This window comes from Eublepharis macularius, chromosome 11 (assembly GCF_028583425.1).
Source record: "Eublepharis macularius isolate TG4126 chromosome 11, MPM_Emac_v1.0, whole genome shotgun sequence".
In the NCBI taxonomy this organism is placed as follows: Eukaryota; Metazoa; Chordata; class Lepidosauria; order Squamata; family Eublepharidae; genus Eublepharis; species Eublepharis macularius.
In genome coordinates, this window is record NC_072800.1 from 90,824,428 (window position 1) to 90,841,901 (window position 17,474).

The 17,474-nt window shown below is 46.2% G+C and overlaps 1 protein-coding gene across 1 annotated transcript in view; it reads right to left on the bottom strand.

Moving 5' to 3' along the window:
* Positions 1-16,832, bottom strand: part of GJC2 (gap junction protein gamma 2) — a 33,616-nt gene extending 16,784 nt beyond the window's left edge. The window contains exon 1 of the mRNA XM_054991887.1: positions 16,777-16,832. The gene's annotated coding sequence lies outside the window, so the exon portion shown is untranslated. The remainder of the gene's footprint in view (positions 1-16,776) is intronic.
* Between the last annotated feature and the right edge of the window lie 642 nt (positions 16,833-17,474).

The window sequence follows — 17,474 nt, forward strand, 5'->3', positions numbered from 1 at the left end:
AAGCTGTGTTGGTTTGCAGTAGAACAGCAAGATTTGGGTCCAGTGGCACCCAGGGCCGGATTGAGGGAGGGCAGGGGGGTAGTCTTCCCCTGGCGCCGCCAAAGAGGGGGTGCTGGGCGCAGCTGCCAGCCACCGGGAGCGCGCTGGCGGCAGCATGGGCGGCTGAGTGGCCGCCTGCACATTTGCCTGCCCCACAGGACAGGGAGCATGCGGCAAGCTGGCCACCCCCTCAGCCGGGCAGGTGAATGGCACGGAGAGCGGGGAGGCCGCCTGCACAACTCGCCTGCCCAGCTGAGGGGGCGGCCGACTTGCCGTGCGCTCCCTGTCCTGCTGGGCAAGCAAGTGGCACAGAGGGCTGGGAGGCCGCCCGCGCCATTCGCCTGCCCCGCAGGACAGGGAGCATGTGGCAAGCTGGCCGCCCGCTCAGCAGGGCAGGTGAGTGGCGCTGGCAGCCTCCCAGCCGCTCACGCTGCCGACGCTCCGCTGGAGGCACGCCCGCCTTGCATGAGGATGTCACAAAGTGACGTCCTCACGCAGCACCGGGAGCGTGCATCCACGCTGTGCGCATGCGCAAGGGCAGCCAGACTTGGGTTGTCCCAGGCGCCGGGAACTCTAGATCCGGCCCTGGTGGCACCTTAGAGACGAACAAGATTCTCAGATATAAGCTTTTGAGAGTTCAAAGCTCCCTTCTTCAGACACCATCTTCTTAGTCTCTAAGATGCCACAGGACTCAAATCCTGCTGTTCTACTTCAGACCAATGCAGCTCCCCACCTCAACTATATATTTGTGTGCATTGATTGGTGACGGCTGTCACTTCCTTCTGGGATGATAAAATACCTTGAGCCAGCCCTGTCTGTAGTATCAACAGAAATCTAGCCATTGATCCCAAACAAGGGGAGCCTTTGAACACGGAAATGCAATTAGAAGAGCAAGAGTGGAGTCTCGGAGAGCTTTGACTCTCAAAAGCTTCTACCCTGGAAATCTTTAGTATCTGAAGAAGTGAGCTGCGGCTCATGAAAGCTCATACCATACCACAAATTTTGCTAGTCTTACCGGTGCTACTGGACTCTTGCTGTTTTCTACTGCTACAGACAGACTAATCTTGAGCTATCTCCTGGAAATCTTGTTAGTCTTTAAGGTGTAACTGGATTCGAATTGTGCTCTTTTACTGCAGACCAAAATGGCTACCCACCTGAAAGGCAATTCAGTTTAAAGGAAATCCACTCAACAGACCCAACATGAAATCCATTGGGATTTTCAGGTGTTTAGCCCTAATGTACTTTGAGTTGACTTCTAGCCTGGGAGACATCAGGAATCACTGGAAAGGGCCACTGGGGCAAACACACAAAGAAGAGAATGAATGTGCGGAAGGGAGGAAGCCATGACCACAGAGAGGTCTTTATTTAAAAAAAAAAAAAGACAAAAGATTTCAGTGGGAAAAGAGATGGCAGGATGTCACGCTAGGCAGATAAGGAGACAGGGAATACACATTCATTGTTTCAACCGAGGGCTATTACCATTTTAGATAGGAAGAGAAGAAGCCCCTCGTCCCCAGGAGAGAATCTCCACCCTGCAGTGCTGACAGACAGGGGCACGTTCCAGTGTGCGATTGCACAGGGGCAGCCACGGCCGACTGTCGCGGCAAAAACAGGCGCAAGTTTAGTGGCACTTCGAGGACTTAAACTTTTGTCCCAGTGTAACCCTTTGAGGACTACAGCCCACAAAAAGAATGGAACTAAGATTTTGTTAAGTGTTTTAAGATGCCACCGGATTCCAATGCCACTAAACTTCGATTTGCGTAGGAACTTTCACACAAATATATTGAAAGCTGTTGGGCAGGTCAACGGCAGTGGGGGAGAGTTAACTCGGCCAGCATACCATTTTCCAAAGTTAAATCCTCTCCTTGCTCCATGCCAAGGATGTACTTATTCCTTAGAAGACTAGGAAGAGGTGGGGGAAGGGTTTTATTTATTAATTGTATTTATTTATGTCATGTATGGTCTGCCTTTCTCACTGAGACTCAAGGCAGATTACACAGTGTGAGATTAGTACAGTCAATGTCAAGGGCATTTCCATAAACAATGCCTTAAAGTAAATAAACACAATTTTACAAAGACATTGCGTTGGCAAGAATCCAATACAGAGTTGTAGAAATGCTGAAACAGAACCTAAGCAATTCTAAGGCTGATACTAGACCACATGAAGCACAGGTAGCTCATAGGAGCGCATATTTAAAACGACAGATAGTACATAAGGCAACATAGTGGTGAAGTCTATGGTCCCTAACTCATTAGCGAAGCATCTGAGAGCCCCTCCCTACAATACAAAAACCTTTTTGAATAATTCGGTTTTGTATCGTTTGCGGAAAGCCAGGAGGGTGGGGGCTCTCCTGACCTCCTCAGGCAGGCCGTTCCACAGGGTAGGGGCCACCACAGAGAAAGCCCGTGTATGGGCTGCTGTTGATTTCGCCCACATGCAGGCTGACACCTGCAACAAAAATCCTCCTCCAGCACCATGGTTCTGATCCAATCTGCCCGCCTTTAAAAATGCTGCTGATCCTATTTTATTTACTTAATTTATATCCCACCTTTCTTTCATGCTGAATGTCAAGGGGATGTACATTGACAGTTTCCTAGGAGTCTACCTTCCAGGTAATGATAAGATCCAGACCTGCTTATGTTGGTGAATGGAACCACTACAATCCGAAGCAGTGTATCTTGACTGCAAAGCATTGAGTCTGTGGTAATGCAAAGAGACAGAAAACGACTATCCAGGATTGACATAGTTGCACTTCAAGTTTCCAAAGTGTTTCAGTAAATTCAGTAATATTTACACCAGCCTGGTAAGGTAGTCCAGTGGTAGTATTCCTGACTGCACATGGGAGGGAGGGGGGTAGAGACTGAATGCAAAGGCCTTGCCGGAGATTTCGTGGCTGCAGATTTTCTGAGATTTTGTGGCTGTGTCCAAGATCAGAACAGCTTCCAGCTACTTTGCGGTTCCAGCTAATAAGATAAAAGGCCCTCCAGGAACGCTTATAAAATACTCCTCCCTTTGGGGTTCTGAATTCCCTGCTCCAGTTTGCTAGCACATTGGTGCCACTACACAATCTCCCATTTTGAAGTTTCAGATTTTGCACAAAGTGCTGGGATTAATAGCGTTGCCAGGTCTGGGTTAGAAAATTCCTGGAGATTTGGGGGGGGGGAGGCAGGTAGAACTTGGAGAGGGCAGAGTTTGGAGAAGTATAATACCCCTCAGCGGAGTGTAACGCCAAAGAGTCCCCCCTCCAAAACAATCATTTTCTCTAGAGGAACTGGTCTCTGTCACCTGGAGATCAGTTGTAATTCTGGGAGATCTCCAGCTGCCACCTGAAGGTTGGCTACCGTAGCTCAGCCTGGGAACCAGACAAATTCTCATAGGCACCACAGCAGAAGAAGCATCACTTCTTAACACCCACCTGCTTTAATTATTAGATGGCAGGGACACGTTGGACCGATTCTCTTTTAGACAGATCCAACGCAATACCCTGCAGCAAACTCAAGCTGAGCCGGGAAACGGGCTGGATTTCTGGCAACTGGGGTTTCACTACGCTGGCAACAGAACTGTGGTTTACAGCTACAAATAACTGCAAAGGAGTCGCTGTGATGACAGTCCATTAAGACAAAATGAACCCAAAGTCCAGCGGTACTTTAAAGACTAACCATTCATATTGAAAGAACTTATTGAAATAAATGCTGTTAAGAGCCAAGCTACAAGTGACTTTTTACACGTGGAGAACACTTGATCGTTTTCACAAGTTTTCCTGGGAACTGAAGTCCCAGTGTCCTTCCCCTCTCTGTTAGAATCGCTGCCTGAAGAGCCAGAGAAAGCTGGCGGCAGCAGCAGCTTTTGCAAATCATTCCTCCAGTCACAAGCCTGCTCTCAACAATCTTTGGGGGCAGGCAGCTGCTACTTTCTCCCTGGGCATCTTGCTCTCAGGGAGCTGCTCTGGATTTGCAAAAGCTGCTGTTGCCACCGGCTTCCTCTGGCTCTTCAGGCAGAGATTCTAACAGAGAGGGGAAGGACACTGGGACTTCAGTTCCCAGGAAAACTTGCGAAAACGATCAAGTGTTCTACATGTGAAAAAAGTCACTTGTAGCTTGGCTCTAAGTCTTTAAGGTGCCACTGGACTCATCGGGCAGTTGCAGGCCTTGCTCAGTGTAATCCTCCACACTGCAGAGTTTTAAAAAATGTTTTTTAAACAGATCCTCAGACGCAAACACATGCTCAGAGGAATCTCCGCATTCGCCTCAAACAACTTCCTGAACTCGCCTCTTCCTTCAAGAGCGCACCCATTGTCTTGGGGCGCTTCCTTCTCAAACACAAAAGTACCTCCACTAAACACAGGCAACTGCAGATGAAAAAGACAACGCCCCTGATGGGTTATGGCATATTTATATGTCCAGAATTCCTTGGATATGATTCAGCAGAAGCCTGTCGTATGCATACATTCCGGAAAGGAAAAGGAGCTGCATAAAAGTCTGGGGCTCCTGTGCAGCTTCATTTTAGTGGAGGGTTTCAGAAGCTCCTATTCTCTAAGGCAGGTAACTTTTGCAATGCAATCCTAAATAGAATAGTAAGTCCAGTAGCGCCTTACCAACTAATCAACTTTATTGTAGCATAAACTTTCAAGAACCACAGCTCTCTTCATCAGATGCATCGTCAGCTTTCGAGAGCCACAGCTCTCTTCATCAGATGCATCGTCAGCTTTTGAAAACCACAGCTCTCTTCATCAGATGCACCGTCAGCTTTCGAGCACCACAGCTCTCTTCGTCAGATACATTGTCAGCTTTCGAGAACCACAGCTCTCTTTGTCAGATGCACCGTCAGCTTTCGAGCACCACAGCTCTCTTCATCAGATGCATTGTCAGCTTTCAAGAACCACAGCTCTCTTCATCAGATGCATCTGACGAAGAGAGCTGTAGTTCTCAAAAGCTTGTGCTACAATAAAGTTGGTTAGTCTTAAAGGCACTACTGGACTCTTTACTATTTTGCTACTACAGGTGAATATGGTTAACTCCTCTGGATCCTAAACAGAGTTACTCCAGTCTAAACCCATTGATTTCAATGGGCTTGAACCAGAGTAACTCCACTTAGGGTGGCACTGTTGATCATTCTGCTATACATATGAACAGTGCAATCCTAAACAGAGTTACTTCAGTCTAAGCCCATTGAAATCAATGGGCTTAGACTGGAGTAATTCTGCTTAGAATTGCACTGGAAAAGAAGAAAGGAGTTGTCTTGTAGAGTACAGGCCTGCAGGCAGCCCCAATTTCATTTGAAAGTTTCATACAGCTTCCTAGGTGAAGGGATTTTGACATTAGAAAAAAGAGAGCAATTAATCATTACTTACAGAAAGTCTAGGGCCGATTCCAGATGACTAACCTTAAGGCGCTTCATGCCGCCCTCTTCCGGATCGCGACGGGGAAAATGCGAAATATCGCGTTTCCTTGCACGAGTTTTGCGCGTCGTCGCGATCCGGAAGAGGGCAGCATGAAGCACCTTAAGGTTAGTCATCTGGAATCGGCCTAGATTGGATATGATACAAATATTTGTTTTGGAGAAAATTGGGAACCTTTTAGTTTAGATTGTTTTCGTTGTTTTTATGTATGTTTTTGTATGTTGATTAGTTTTTTTGTTTTATTAGTATATGTGTAACTGTAGGTTTTTAAGGTTTGTTTTTAATTATACAAAACTTTTAATAAAAAAAAGTATTGTATAGCATCCAACAACTGTAAGCGTTGATTAATGTTGTAAAAATAATGCATCCATCTAGTTTAAACCCACCTTGTACTTTCAACATGTGCCTAATTTTTTTTGCCAGATATATTTATGAGTAGGCTCTTACAGCCCTGACCTGGATGGCCCCGGCTAGAGATCTCACCAGATCTCGGAAGCTAAGCAAGGTCAGCTCTGGTTAGTACTTCATTCTACAGTAGCTACCCAGCCATTCACTGGAGCTGGATAATAATTTTCACACAGATTTGGTGGTATGGAGACATGGCTGCATTTGATATTTCATGCACATCAGAATCACAGAGTTGGAAGGGGCCATACAGACCTTCTAGTCCAACTCCCTGCCCAGTGCAGGATGAGCCTAAAGCATCCCTGACCAATATTCATCCAGCCTCTTCTTGAAAACTGCCAGGGAAGGGGAGCTCACCATCTCCCTAGGCAGCTGATTCCACCTTTGCGCTACTCTGACCGTGAAAAAGTTCTTCCTAATATCCAGCCAGTACCTTTCTGCATGAAATTTAAGTCCATTGCTTCACGTCCTACCCTCTGCTGCCAACTGGAACAGCTCCTTGCCCTCCTCCAAATGACAGCCTTTCCAATATTTAAAGAGAGCAATCATGTCCCCCCTCAACCTCCTCTTCTCCAAACTAAACATTCCCAAGGCCCTCAGCCTTTCCTCGTAGGGCTCATTCTCCAGACCCCTGATCATCCACATTACTCTCTTCTGCACCCTCTCGATTTTGTCCACATCCTTTTTGAAGTGAGGTCTCCAGAACTGCACATAGTACTCATCCCCAGGGCTTTTTTTCTGAGAAAAGAGGTGGTGGAACTCAGTGGTGGAACTCAGGACCCCACAATGACGTCACTTTGGGTCAGCTGGAACAAGGGGGGAGTTTTTTAAAGTTTAAATCGCTGTCGGCAAAAATGGTCACATGGCCGGTGGCCCCACCCCCTGATCTCCAGACAGAGGGGGGTTTAGATTGCCCTCCACGCTGCTCAGCGTGGATTCTTTCATGCAGCTTCCAGATCTCTGACTGCAACCTCTCCATCTTTCTCACATTTTAAGTTCATTTTATTTTAAGAAAAGACCCAAGTGGACATTACAACTAGCTAGTTGAAAAGCAATGATTTCACACAGTTCCGTTCACCTGGACTGACAACAGATTTCCAAACTCCAAGTAGAAAAACTCTCTTACAGGCAGGGCTCATTTTAAGAGGGAACGCGCAGGAATGCATTTCCGGCAGTTCCCCAAAGAAGTCACGTCAGGTGGCCCCGCCCACCTCATTCTCGGCCATTTTGGGCCCATTTCGGCCTGGATTGGGGCTGAAACGGCCCGGATCGGGCCTCTGACAGGTGGTGGATCACTCTCCCGCTCACTGGCGGCCTGATCCTGACCATTTTGGGCCCCTTTTCAGCCATTTTCAGCCCCTTTTTGCCATTTTGGGCCCAATTTCGGCCCTGAATGGCCAGGATTGGATCCAAAACAGCCAGAATAGGTGATGTGAGGGTGTGTGGCATATGCAAATCAGTTATGCTAATGACACACTTCTGGTGATGGCAAGAGGCATGGCATATGCTAATGAGTTGTGCTAAGAGTTCCTCCTGCTCTTTTTCTACTACATGACCCCTACTTACAGATATTGCTATTCTTGTGGCTTCACCTGTTCTCCTTTAAGCATACCCCATTTAGCACAGCCCCCACCCATCTGAGTCTACGCCCCTTTTCAAAACCATCTAGTTTAACAAAAGTCAGCATCTCTGAGCATGTACAGAGTGTCTTTCACTCAGCATCAAGCAAGTGTCCCACACTCAGAATTAAGTGCAGGGCTTCCTTCTAGAGTAGATGGTGGGACATCCCTATGGCCTGAGGCCCAGGGTTGCCAGTCTCCAGTTGGAGCCCGGAGATCTCCCGCAATTGCAACTGGTCACCAGACTGCAGAGATCAATTCCCCTGGAGAAAATGGCTGCTTAAGGGGCTGGATTCTACGGCTTTATATACCACATACCCTCCAAGAATTTCCAACCTTGAAATCTTCAGGAATTTCCCAACCTTGAGCTGATGGCAAACATTTCTCAACTCTAAGGGCCAAGCTACAAGTGACGAATGACACTTGAACGGCAAGTGTATTTCTCCCTGTTCACTTGCCCTCCACTCAATCCACTTGCCGTTCAAGTGTCATTCGTCACTTGTAGCTTGGCCCTAAGTTGGCAACCCACTGAGGCCCACCAGCTCCTGTCTTTATAAAAACTGAATGCTACCTGTGCACAAACCACCCGTCTTTGATGGCATTCTCAGAAAACAGTCCAAAGGGCATTCTGAAAGATTTCAGTTACGGTGGCATTCCCATATTATCTCTAACAGTGCAATCCTATGGAGAGTTACTCCTGTCTAAGCCCATTGAATTCAATGGGCTTAGTCTGGAGTAACTCTCCACAGAATTACACTGTAAATCTTAGACTGAAAATGCTCCCTGATCTCCAGTGTGACAAACCCTATGCTTCGAGCTGAACTACATTTTATGCTTTCTTCCAGGTTTATTTTAAACTCGTTTTTGTCTTTTGCAAATGCAGACTCTTGGATCACTTTATCAAGGGGGTGGGCGGGATAGCCAACAAGAACAAGCAAGAGTGAATCTTATCCCTTTCCTCCCATGGAAAAAGCCACACACACCCCAGTGGCTGTCGTCAAGTTGCTCCCTGCAGCACTTAAAGCTAACAGAAACTTTAGGAGATCTGCCATCATCCTGTTGGGTTTGACCCTGAGCTCTCCAATGTTTGGGAAGCACTTGTCAGAAGTCTAGGTACTTTCGGAAACCTCTGCCAAAACATAAAAAGGCACGGTTGTTTTTTTAAAAACCACCCACACCCAATAAAGTTTACCACAGTTACCGGATGAAAAACCACCAAAAAATACAACATTTCAGGTGTTTGTATACAGAGCAATGCAAAATAGCAGGGAAGCCGTAAAGGATGGAACAAATATTTGGTCTGGAGAGCGGCTAACTACGCATTGCAGGGAAAAGCTGGAAAGCCTGAGCAGATAAACACTAATTAGATACGGAAGGTTAGGCTGTCAGCAAGTGTTTAAACAAGGCCGCTCGTCCACAGCTGGATGGCTGCTTTGAGACTTGAGGTCAGCCTCTAGCTCTGCTTAATAAGTGTCAGCTTTATAGGGCTGCCAACTTTGGTTTGGGAAATTCCTGGAGATTCAGAGCCAAGTTTAGGGGAGGACATGCCACAGAGTCCCCCCTCCAAAGCAGCCATTTTCTCCAGAGGAACTGATCGTGGTGTTTAAAACAATTCACGGACTGGGACCTTCATACCTGTGGAACCGCCTCTTCCATTACGTCCCCTGCAGGGTGTTGCGCTCTGCAGACAAGCAACTCCTGGTGGTCCCCGGCCCGAAGGACACCTGTCTGTCTTCAACCAGGCCCAGGGCTTTTTCTGCCCTGGCCCCGGCCTGGTGGAACGCTCTCCCGCTGGAGATCCAGGCCCTGCAGGACCTGTTACATTCCGCAGGGCCTGTAAAACGGAGATGTTCCGCCAGGCCTTCGGCTGAGTGCCAGCGGGTGTCCCCCTTCTTCCATCTAAGACCACCACTTCTTCTGGGGCTGCCCTCGGCCATCTGCAATGCCAATATACGGACTCCCAATATTTGTTTAAATAGCCTGCTCCTGGACTATTTTAATGACTTTTTAAAAATTATTATTGATTTTACGTTTTTGTGATTTTTAATGTATTTTTTAATGTTGTTAGCCACCCTGAGCCCATCTGTGGGGAGGGCGGGGTATAAATCAAATTAAACAAACAAATAAATAAGTAATAAATCTTTGTAGTCCGAAGATCATTTGCAATTTCAGGAGACCTTGGGGCCTGGCCTGGAAGTTGGCAACCCTCTGTCAATATTCTGAAACTGATCTCCCTTTCTTCCCGCACTCACCCACTGGATTTTTAAATTTTTTAATGACTGGCGTCTAGCTCCAGTGCAAATCCACTAGCAAAGCAGAGGAAGAAGAAGTCTGAAATTACAGCGAGGAGGAAAAAGGAAAATGGAGCACCGTAAATTTGAATTCCGATTCCATGCTGCGTTTTTGGAACAGCAAAAGTGGAAGGGAAGAGAGCCAGTTTAGTGTAGTGGATAAGAGTGGCAGGACTCTAATCTGGAGAACCGAGTTTGATTCCCCGCTCCTCCGTTTAAAGCCAGCTGGGTGACCTTGGGACAATCACAGCTCTCTCAGAGCTCTCTCAGCCCCACCCACCTCACAGGGTGATTGTTGTGGGGTAATAACAACACGCTTTGCAAACTGCTTTGAGTGGGTATTAAGTTGTTCTGAAGGATGGTATATAAATTTTATGTTATTATGTTATTATTAGTATACGAAGCAATTTGCGAAGTGTGAGGAAGGCGAACACCTAAAGTGTCAAGCTCCATCAGGGACTCTCTCAGATGCTTCACTGCACCAGACTCTGCTGTGTGTGTGTGTAACTCACAGTACACACAGTACTAGAGCACAGTACAAGGCCATGGAAATCTCTTAATAAAAGCCTTTAACTCACACAGCAGAGGCTGGTGCAGTGAAGCGTCTGAGAGCCAAGCTACAAGTGACGCCTGACACAGGTTGGACACTTGTCAGCTTCCCTCAAGTTTTGATGGGAAATGTAGGCATCCTCGTCTTGTGGCTGTAATGGAGAGCCAAGCTGTAAAACCAGGACGCCAACGTTTCCCATCAAAACTTGAGGGAAGTTGACAAGTGACCAACCTGTGTCAGGCGTCACATTTCAGCTGTCTCGGCTGAAATGATCCATAGGACAGCACTCTAAAGGGGCCGCTGTTATGTGTTCTCCCACACACACACACACATACTTATGGCACTATGACACATACATCCATGCGTCTCTCTACACATGACATCTTAACACAGGGACGCTCTAGTAACTTACTTTCTGTGTGGTCTTATATTCAAGTGTACTCTGTCTCCCTAGCAGTGCGTCTGTATCCACAATGGGAGAACAAGCGTAAGATCTTTCACTTGAGTGTCTGTGTGTAAGATGTACAGAGAGACTCCATGGGAAGGATCTGTGGTTGGGATGGGTCTTTGCATTCGCCAGCGCACCTATCCTCACAGAGGACTGCTGGGTGACCTGCCCCGTGTCTTGTTCTCGTCTAGCATCTTAATGACAAAACAGTCAAACCTAAAAAGGTTCTCTGTGAACAAGAGAAGAGTTTCCAGCATACAGCAGCCTCCTGAAGCACGTTGGCAGTGAGAAAGCGACATGCTAAAGTGTGCCATTACGTTGAGAGAGGTTACGTGGGCACACTATTTAACTTTTTTTTCTATTTTTTTTTGTCTGTTCTGTCTCCAAAAACAGCACAGTTGGAATGAAAATGTCAGAGGCCATGTTAAGTAATTCGCTGCTTTGCAATTTGTTCCCCTTTCCTGAGGCGGCTGCAGAAAAACAGAGAAATAAAATGTACATTATTAAGAACACTGTGGGTCATTGATTGCTTTTAGATTTATGCTGGATTTTGATCCTATCCCTGAAAATCCCACAATGGTTTCCCAAACCTGCATAACAGGATGTGATGAAGTGCCTATTTTTTTCTTCAATCTCTCATCCCCCCCTCCTCTTTTTTGAGTGAAGTAGGGCCAGAATCTATATTATTGGAGACCCTTCTGAATTATAGGAAGTGGGATCTCGCTCCACGGACGTTGCCAAAGTCTACCTTACATCGATGTCTGCTCCCACGTATAACCTGCTCCATTTGGAGTTCAGAGGGCAGAAGAGTTTGAATACTGAGAAGAGAGGGGGAAGGAATAGCAAGAGGTGCGCAGGAAAGGGAGGGCAAATTTGGCATTGTGGAAGGCTGCCCCCCAATGCAGGGGGGCCAGCACCTGTGAAGGGACTGGGTAGCGTGGGTCACCACTGTGGAAGCAGGAAGCTGGACACCGAGAAAAGGAAGCAGAAAGGCAAAGAGAACAAAGCAATGGAAATGTTTTTTTCTGCAGAGCATCAGCGGGGAAGAGAGGCCAGCCTTGTGCGAAGGTGGGGGGGCGTTCAAAAAGGAAGGAGGCTTTGCTGATCTGTGGCCTTTGCACATCACAAATGGCGCGGAAGCTGTTTGGCCAGGTGCTGTAGCCTATTCTGAAGTGTGCAGTTCCCAAACTTTTCATTAAGGGGACACGTCAGCAAAATCCGGCCCTTTGCTCAGGAACCACCTGTCCTTGGACTTACCAATCCAGATATCATACTCCTGTGCTATAGTGACGAATGCAGAGTAGCTGGAAGCACATGGCTGGCTTTTCCGCAGCCCACATCAGTAGAGAGAGGCTGTGGTTCAATGGCAGAGTGCTTGCTTTGCAGGCAGAAGTGTCTTGGTATTTCCTGTTATAGGATGTGAATGGCCATTACCTGAGCCCTGGGGAGCAGCTGCCAGTTGGAACAAGCAATACTGTACTCGACAAGCTAATGCTTTGACTCAGCAGAAGGCAACTTCACAAAACTCACCACGTCAAAGGCAGCGACGCGATTTGAAAAGAAAACCCACAACAAGTTGGTCCCACCGCACAAACACAATAGTATCTTGCTATATTTTATTACTTTGTGAAGAATTATAATAAAATTCCTGTCAGAAATGGCATCCAAACGAAAGAAGAAAGAGGCTGAGGGAGAGACAGACAGGCGCAAGAAGTGAGTATTGTGGACAATCATAGTCAGGAGATGGAAATTATAAGACAAAGTTGAACTGGCAAGAATAGAGGCGGAAAAAGAAAAAGCCAGAGTTGAACAACAAATAGAGTTAGCTAAAATTCAGGCAGAAAAAAGAATTGGCTGAGAGGGCACAGCAAGAGAGAGACGAAGGCTAATAGAGAACATGAAAAAGAAATGTATGCTGTGGAGATGAGAGAAATACAGTTCAGGGCAGAACTACCAGTTCCACATAGAAGTGAAGAAATCTCCTCAGTAGAACAAAAGAAATTCCCCCATTATCAGAAGGGAGATGACTGGGAGGCTTTTTTATTTAGTTTTGAGAGAACATGTAAAGATTCCTGACGAAGCTAGAATGCTTTCAGATTATGAGTCTGATTGTATGTAACTCCATCAGCACGTAGCACTTTATTAAGTATAAAAAGACTACATGATTGCCAAATTGGAGTGAGAGAGGTTGGAGCTCGTGGTGGACTTGGGTCCTTTTGTTTTTAACCTCCAGGTGGTGGCTGAAGATCTCCTGGAATTAAAACTGATCTCCAGGCTACAGAGATCAGATCCTCTGGAGAAAATGGCTGGTGGACTGTATGGCATTATAGCCCATAGAGGTCCATCACCTCCCCAGACCCTGCCCTGCCCACCTTAGGCTTCTCCACCCCCAAAGTCTCCAGGAATTTCCCAACCCAGAGCTGGCAACCCTACTCAGAAAGGTTGCCAACTCCAGGTTGGGAAATTCCTGAAGATTTTGGAGGTGGAGGCTGAGGAGGGCGGGGTTTGGGGAGGCATAGAATGGCATAGAATCCCCTCTCCAAAACACCCCCTTTCTCCAGGGCAACTGATCTCTCAAGTCTGGAGATAATAATAAAAATAATTTGATTTATATACCACCCTTCAAGACAACTTAATGCCCACTCAGAGCGGTTTACAAACTATGCCATTATTATCCCTACAACAAAACACCCTGTGAGGTAGGTGGGGCTGAGAGAGCTCTGAGAGAGCTGTGACTGACCCAAGGTCACCCAGCTGGCTTCAAGCGGAGGAGTAAGGAATCAAACCCGGTTCTCCAGATTAGAGTCCTGCCACTCTTAAGTGACTGACCCAAGGTCACCTAGCTGGCTTCAAGTGGAGGAGTGGGGAATCAAACCCGGCTCTCCAGATTAGAGTCCTGCCGCTCTTAAGTGACTGACCCAAGGTCACCTAGCTGGCTTCAAGTGGAGGAGTGGGGAATCAAACACGGCTCTCCAGATTAGAGTCCTGCCGCTCTTAAGTGACTGAGCCAAGGTCACCCAGCTGGCTTCAAGCGGAGGAGTGGGGAATCAAACCCGGTTCTCCAGATTAGAGTCCCATGCTCTTAACCACTACACCAAACTGCCTCTCAATCAGTTGTAATTGCAGGAGAACTCCAGAAGGTTGGCAACCGTACTTCCTACCATTCTCTGTTTCTCCAGGTTGCAGAGCAGCTGATTAGAGACTGTAGATATATGCTTCAGTAACAGACACCACATGTTAAGTTGTCTCTTCCAATCCTTGTTAGACCACAAATAATTCCTGGACCATGGCTGAAAACCCGTCAAGAAACCACTAGCTACTGGACGTGGCAATCTGGCTTCTGTTCCCATATCCCTCCTTAAACATACTATAATCCCGATGCTTATTTTATTTCTGTGACAGTGTCTAAAAACAGGGAGATTTCTGCAAGGGGGGAATTCCTTAGCAGTGGATTCTCCGCAAGTAGGTCCTTTGTGGGGGCGGAATCAAGATTATTAAGAAGTGGTATAAAAACCAACGTGTTTGTAGCCTAGATTTGCCCATAGGATGATTGACACATGGCTTACTGCCCCAAAGCCCATCCCTGCACCAGCGACCCACGTGGTGGGCAGAGATGGTGCCATGCGTTTGCTTCGTGGCGCCAGACCAAATCTATGACACATTTGCATGCCAACCTTTGCTACCCAGGGCTGCCACGCAGTCACACATTTAGACTGGCATGAGCAGAAGAGACATAAACATTCCTCCCTCTCACTTAAGCTTTTTCCAGCATGAACTCTGGAACTCACACAACCTGCCAATTGGTCCAGGGAGGGCTGCCACCGTTTGCAATTGCAACTAGTACAAAATCGCTCTGGGATTTTTCTGTCAACTTTCAGTGGCTGGCCTTTAGCTAGTGATTGATTATGGATCTCCGCTGTATCTCAGTTGTGTTTGCTTTTTAATGTCAGGAAATCGTTCATGGGACTCCTGCATCTCATCTCATCAAAGGAATGCTTTCATTTGAAAGCATTCCTTTGCCAAATCTCTAAATAGAGCTATCCGGCAGGATGCAGGCCGTGTTTTGTTGTGTGAACGTTTCTTAGGGCTCCCTTAACCAGCAGCAGAAACGTTATAATTAGAAGCTCTAGCAATAAAACACCCCAAACCAGACAGAAAAAGAGAGAGAAGTTTCAACCAAAAGACATCCCTGTTAGGAAGATGCACAAAGCCCCCCACTTACCCATGTCTTTGTGCAAGAGGCCAATTCTTTCCAGAGACTGCAACACAATGCATCTCAAGAGGTAAAGCTCCTCATTCTCCAACCCCCCCCCCCCAATATCACTCAGGAGTTAAAAAGATGCTTTATATAAAACCAATAGCACTGGCAAGGTTAGGCAGGAAGTTTAGATATTGCTCAGTTTTGTGCCAGAAATGTCGTTGTTGTTTGAAGAAGAGACCTGTCTAACACCAAAACTTGCTATCCTTCACTGTATAAAATATTACTTAAAGCATTTTCTTGGCTCTGACGCAATGACACATTTGGGAGATCCAAACAGCAGGACAGCTGAATGACTTTACGCACACACAAAGGGTCTTTCTTTCCTTCCTTTAGAGAGACTTCTTTAATGTTTGAGCTTTCTGAAGGTGAATCACCCCAGACTTGGGGAAACTGGATATCATATGCCTTCATACTCAAGCAGCACTGAACCCCTTTCAAATGTGGATTCTGGTGAAAAGTTTTGAAACCACAAAATCTATCAAATGCTGAAAAGCAAAGCCCTGGTTTGGGGGGGGAATGTCTTCTCCTAGGTTTGCATTCAATGCAGTTAATGAGAAGTTTATTGAAAATCAACAACAACAAAAATCAACTCTGAAATTTCGGGAGCCTCATATTCCCTCAGAATGAAATATTTCACTGTTTTTACATTTCACCGTCTGTTGTTTGATGATGACCTGTTAACTCACCAAATCTCTCTCACATTTGTCTGGCACTCTCAGGATTTAGGTATATCAGTATAATTATAGATCCAGAGGAGTTAGCCGTGTTAGTCTGTAGTTGCAAAATAGTAAGGAGTCCAGTAGCACCTTTCAGTCTAACCAACTTTATTGTAGCATAAGCTTTTGAGAACCACAGCTCTCCTTGTCAGATGCATCTGACAAAGAGAGCTGTGGTTCTTGAAAGCTTATGCTACAATAAAGTATAATTATAATTATGTAGAGATAAATATGTACATACATACAAATATTATATATTTTTATTTACTTCATGAATACCCTGCTTTCCCCCTCAGCGGGGACTCAATGAGGTTTACATTTTTCTTCTCTTTTCCACGTTATTCTTACAACAGCCCTGTGAAGTGTGACTGATCGAAGATTACCCAGTAAGCTTCCATGGCAGAGCGGAGATTCGAACCCGCATCTCCCAGATCCTAGACCCACACTAACCACTACATTGCTGTTCGTGTACAATAACATGCAGAATCACAAAGGTACAGTCACAACACAATAAAAACTATACAAATATCCTTATTATATCTATCACATATAAATATATTAAATTAGATAAATGGATGCACAAAAAGATACATGCCCATACAGCTGTGCACATGTGCAATCCTTTAAAATTAAAAACTTAAAGTTCAGATTTTAAAGCTTCTGTAACATAGTGATTAAGTGGTTGGGCTGTGAATCTGTACTCTGCTGGTTCGACTCCCACTCCTGCCATGAGCTTAATAGGTTCCTTGGGTCAGCCACTCCTCTCAGCCCCAGCTCCCCAGCTGTATTGCGAGGATAATAATAGCACTGACTTTGTTCACAGCTCTGAGTGGGGTGCTAATCTGTCTAGAAGAGCTGTTTATAAGCGCTATTATTATGATCATCATCATTATTAAAGCACTGAAAATTAAAACTTTGTGACAATGCTTTTTAAAAATATTATCCTCCCTAGAGGCTTGAGTTTTCAAAAAGTGAGTCTACATTTCTGCCCTGCAGGAAAGAAGATGCTTCCATTTCCAGCTCCGATGCATGTTTTTTGGTACGATACCTTCTCCTGTGAATGGGTAGCACTATCAGTTCTGGGGAGAGAGACGGAAAATTCTCCCGAGGTTCAGATCATTGGTTCAAACAGCTGGCTGGCAAGGCTGATGTCCAGGAGAGCGGGATGCCGGGGAAATGTGGCAGCGGGTTTCCTGGAGGTGTTTACATAGATGTCTCCGAGCAGCCTTAAAGCCGGAAGGGTTGGCTGCACACGTGTTAGGGGGTGGGATGGTGGGGTACCGATTCCCAGGAGCAAGGAAGGAGGCAGGTTTCCAGCGATGCATGCCAGACAATGTTGGCCTTTAGTATTTTCACACTTGAACTGGAAAAAAAAATATGCACCACCCTATTGTAGGCTACAGCAATTTTTAAAAATGGGAATTTCAGTTAAGATTGCCGAATTGAAAAAAAAGATAGCTCAGGTACCTGGTGCTGAGAAGGAGGGGGAGTGTAGGTTTTGGGGGGAGATCTGGGGTGGAGCGTAGGGTCAAAAAATCAATTCAGGCATCCTTTAAAGAAGAAAACACCAGCTGGAAAAACTCAGCGTTGTCTCCTTGCTTTTCTGTTAACCGCCTCTATCGGTTACAGCGCAATCCTAATAAGAGATACACCTCTCTGTTTTGGATTGCATTGCAAGTATGTTAGATCCATCGACAAATGAAAAAGGTGATCATACAAAAAGATGCCTCCTTCATTAACTGGGAA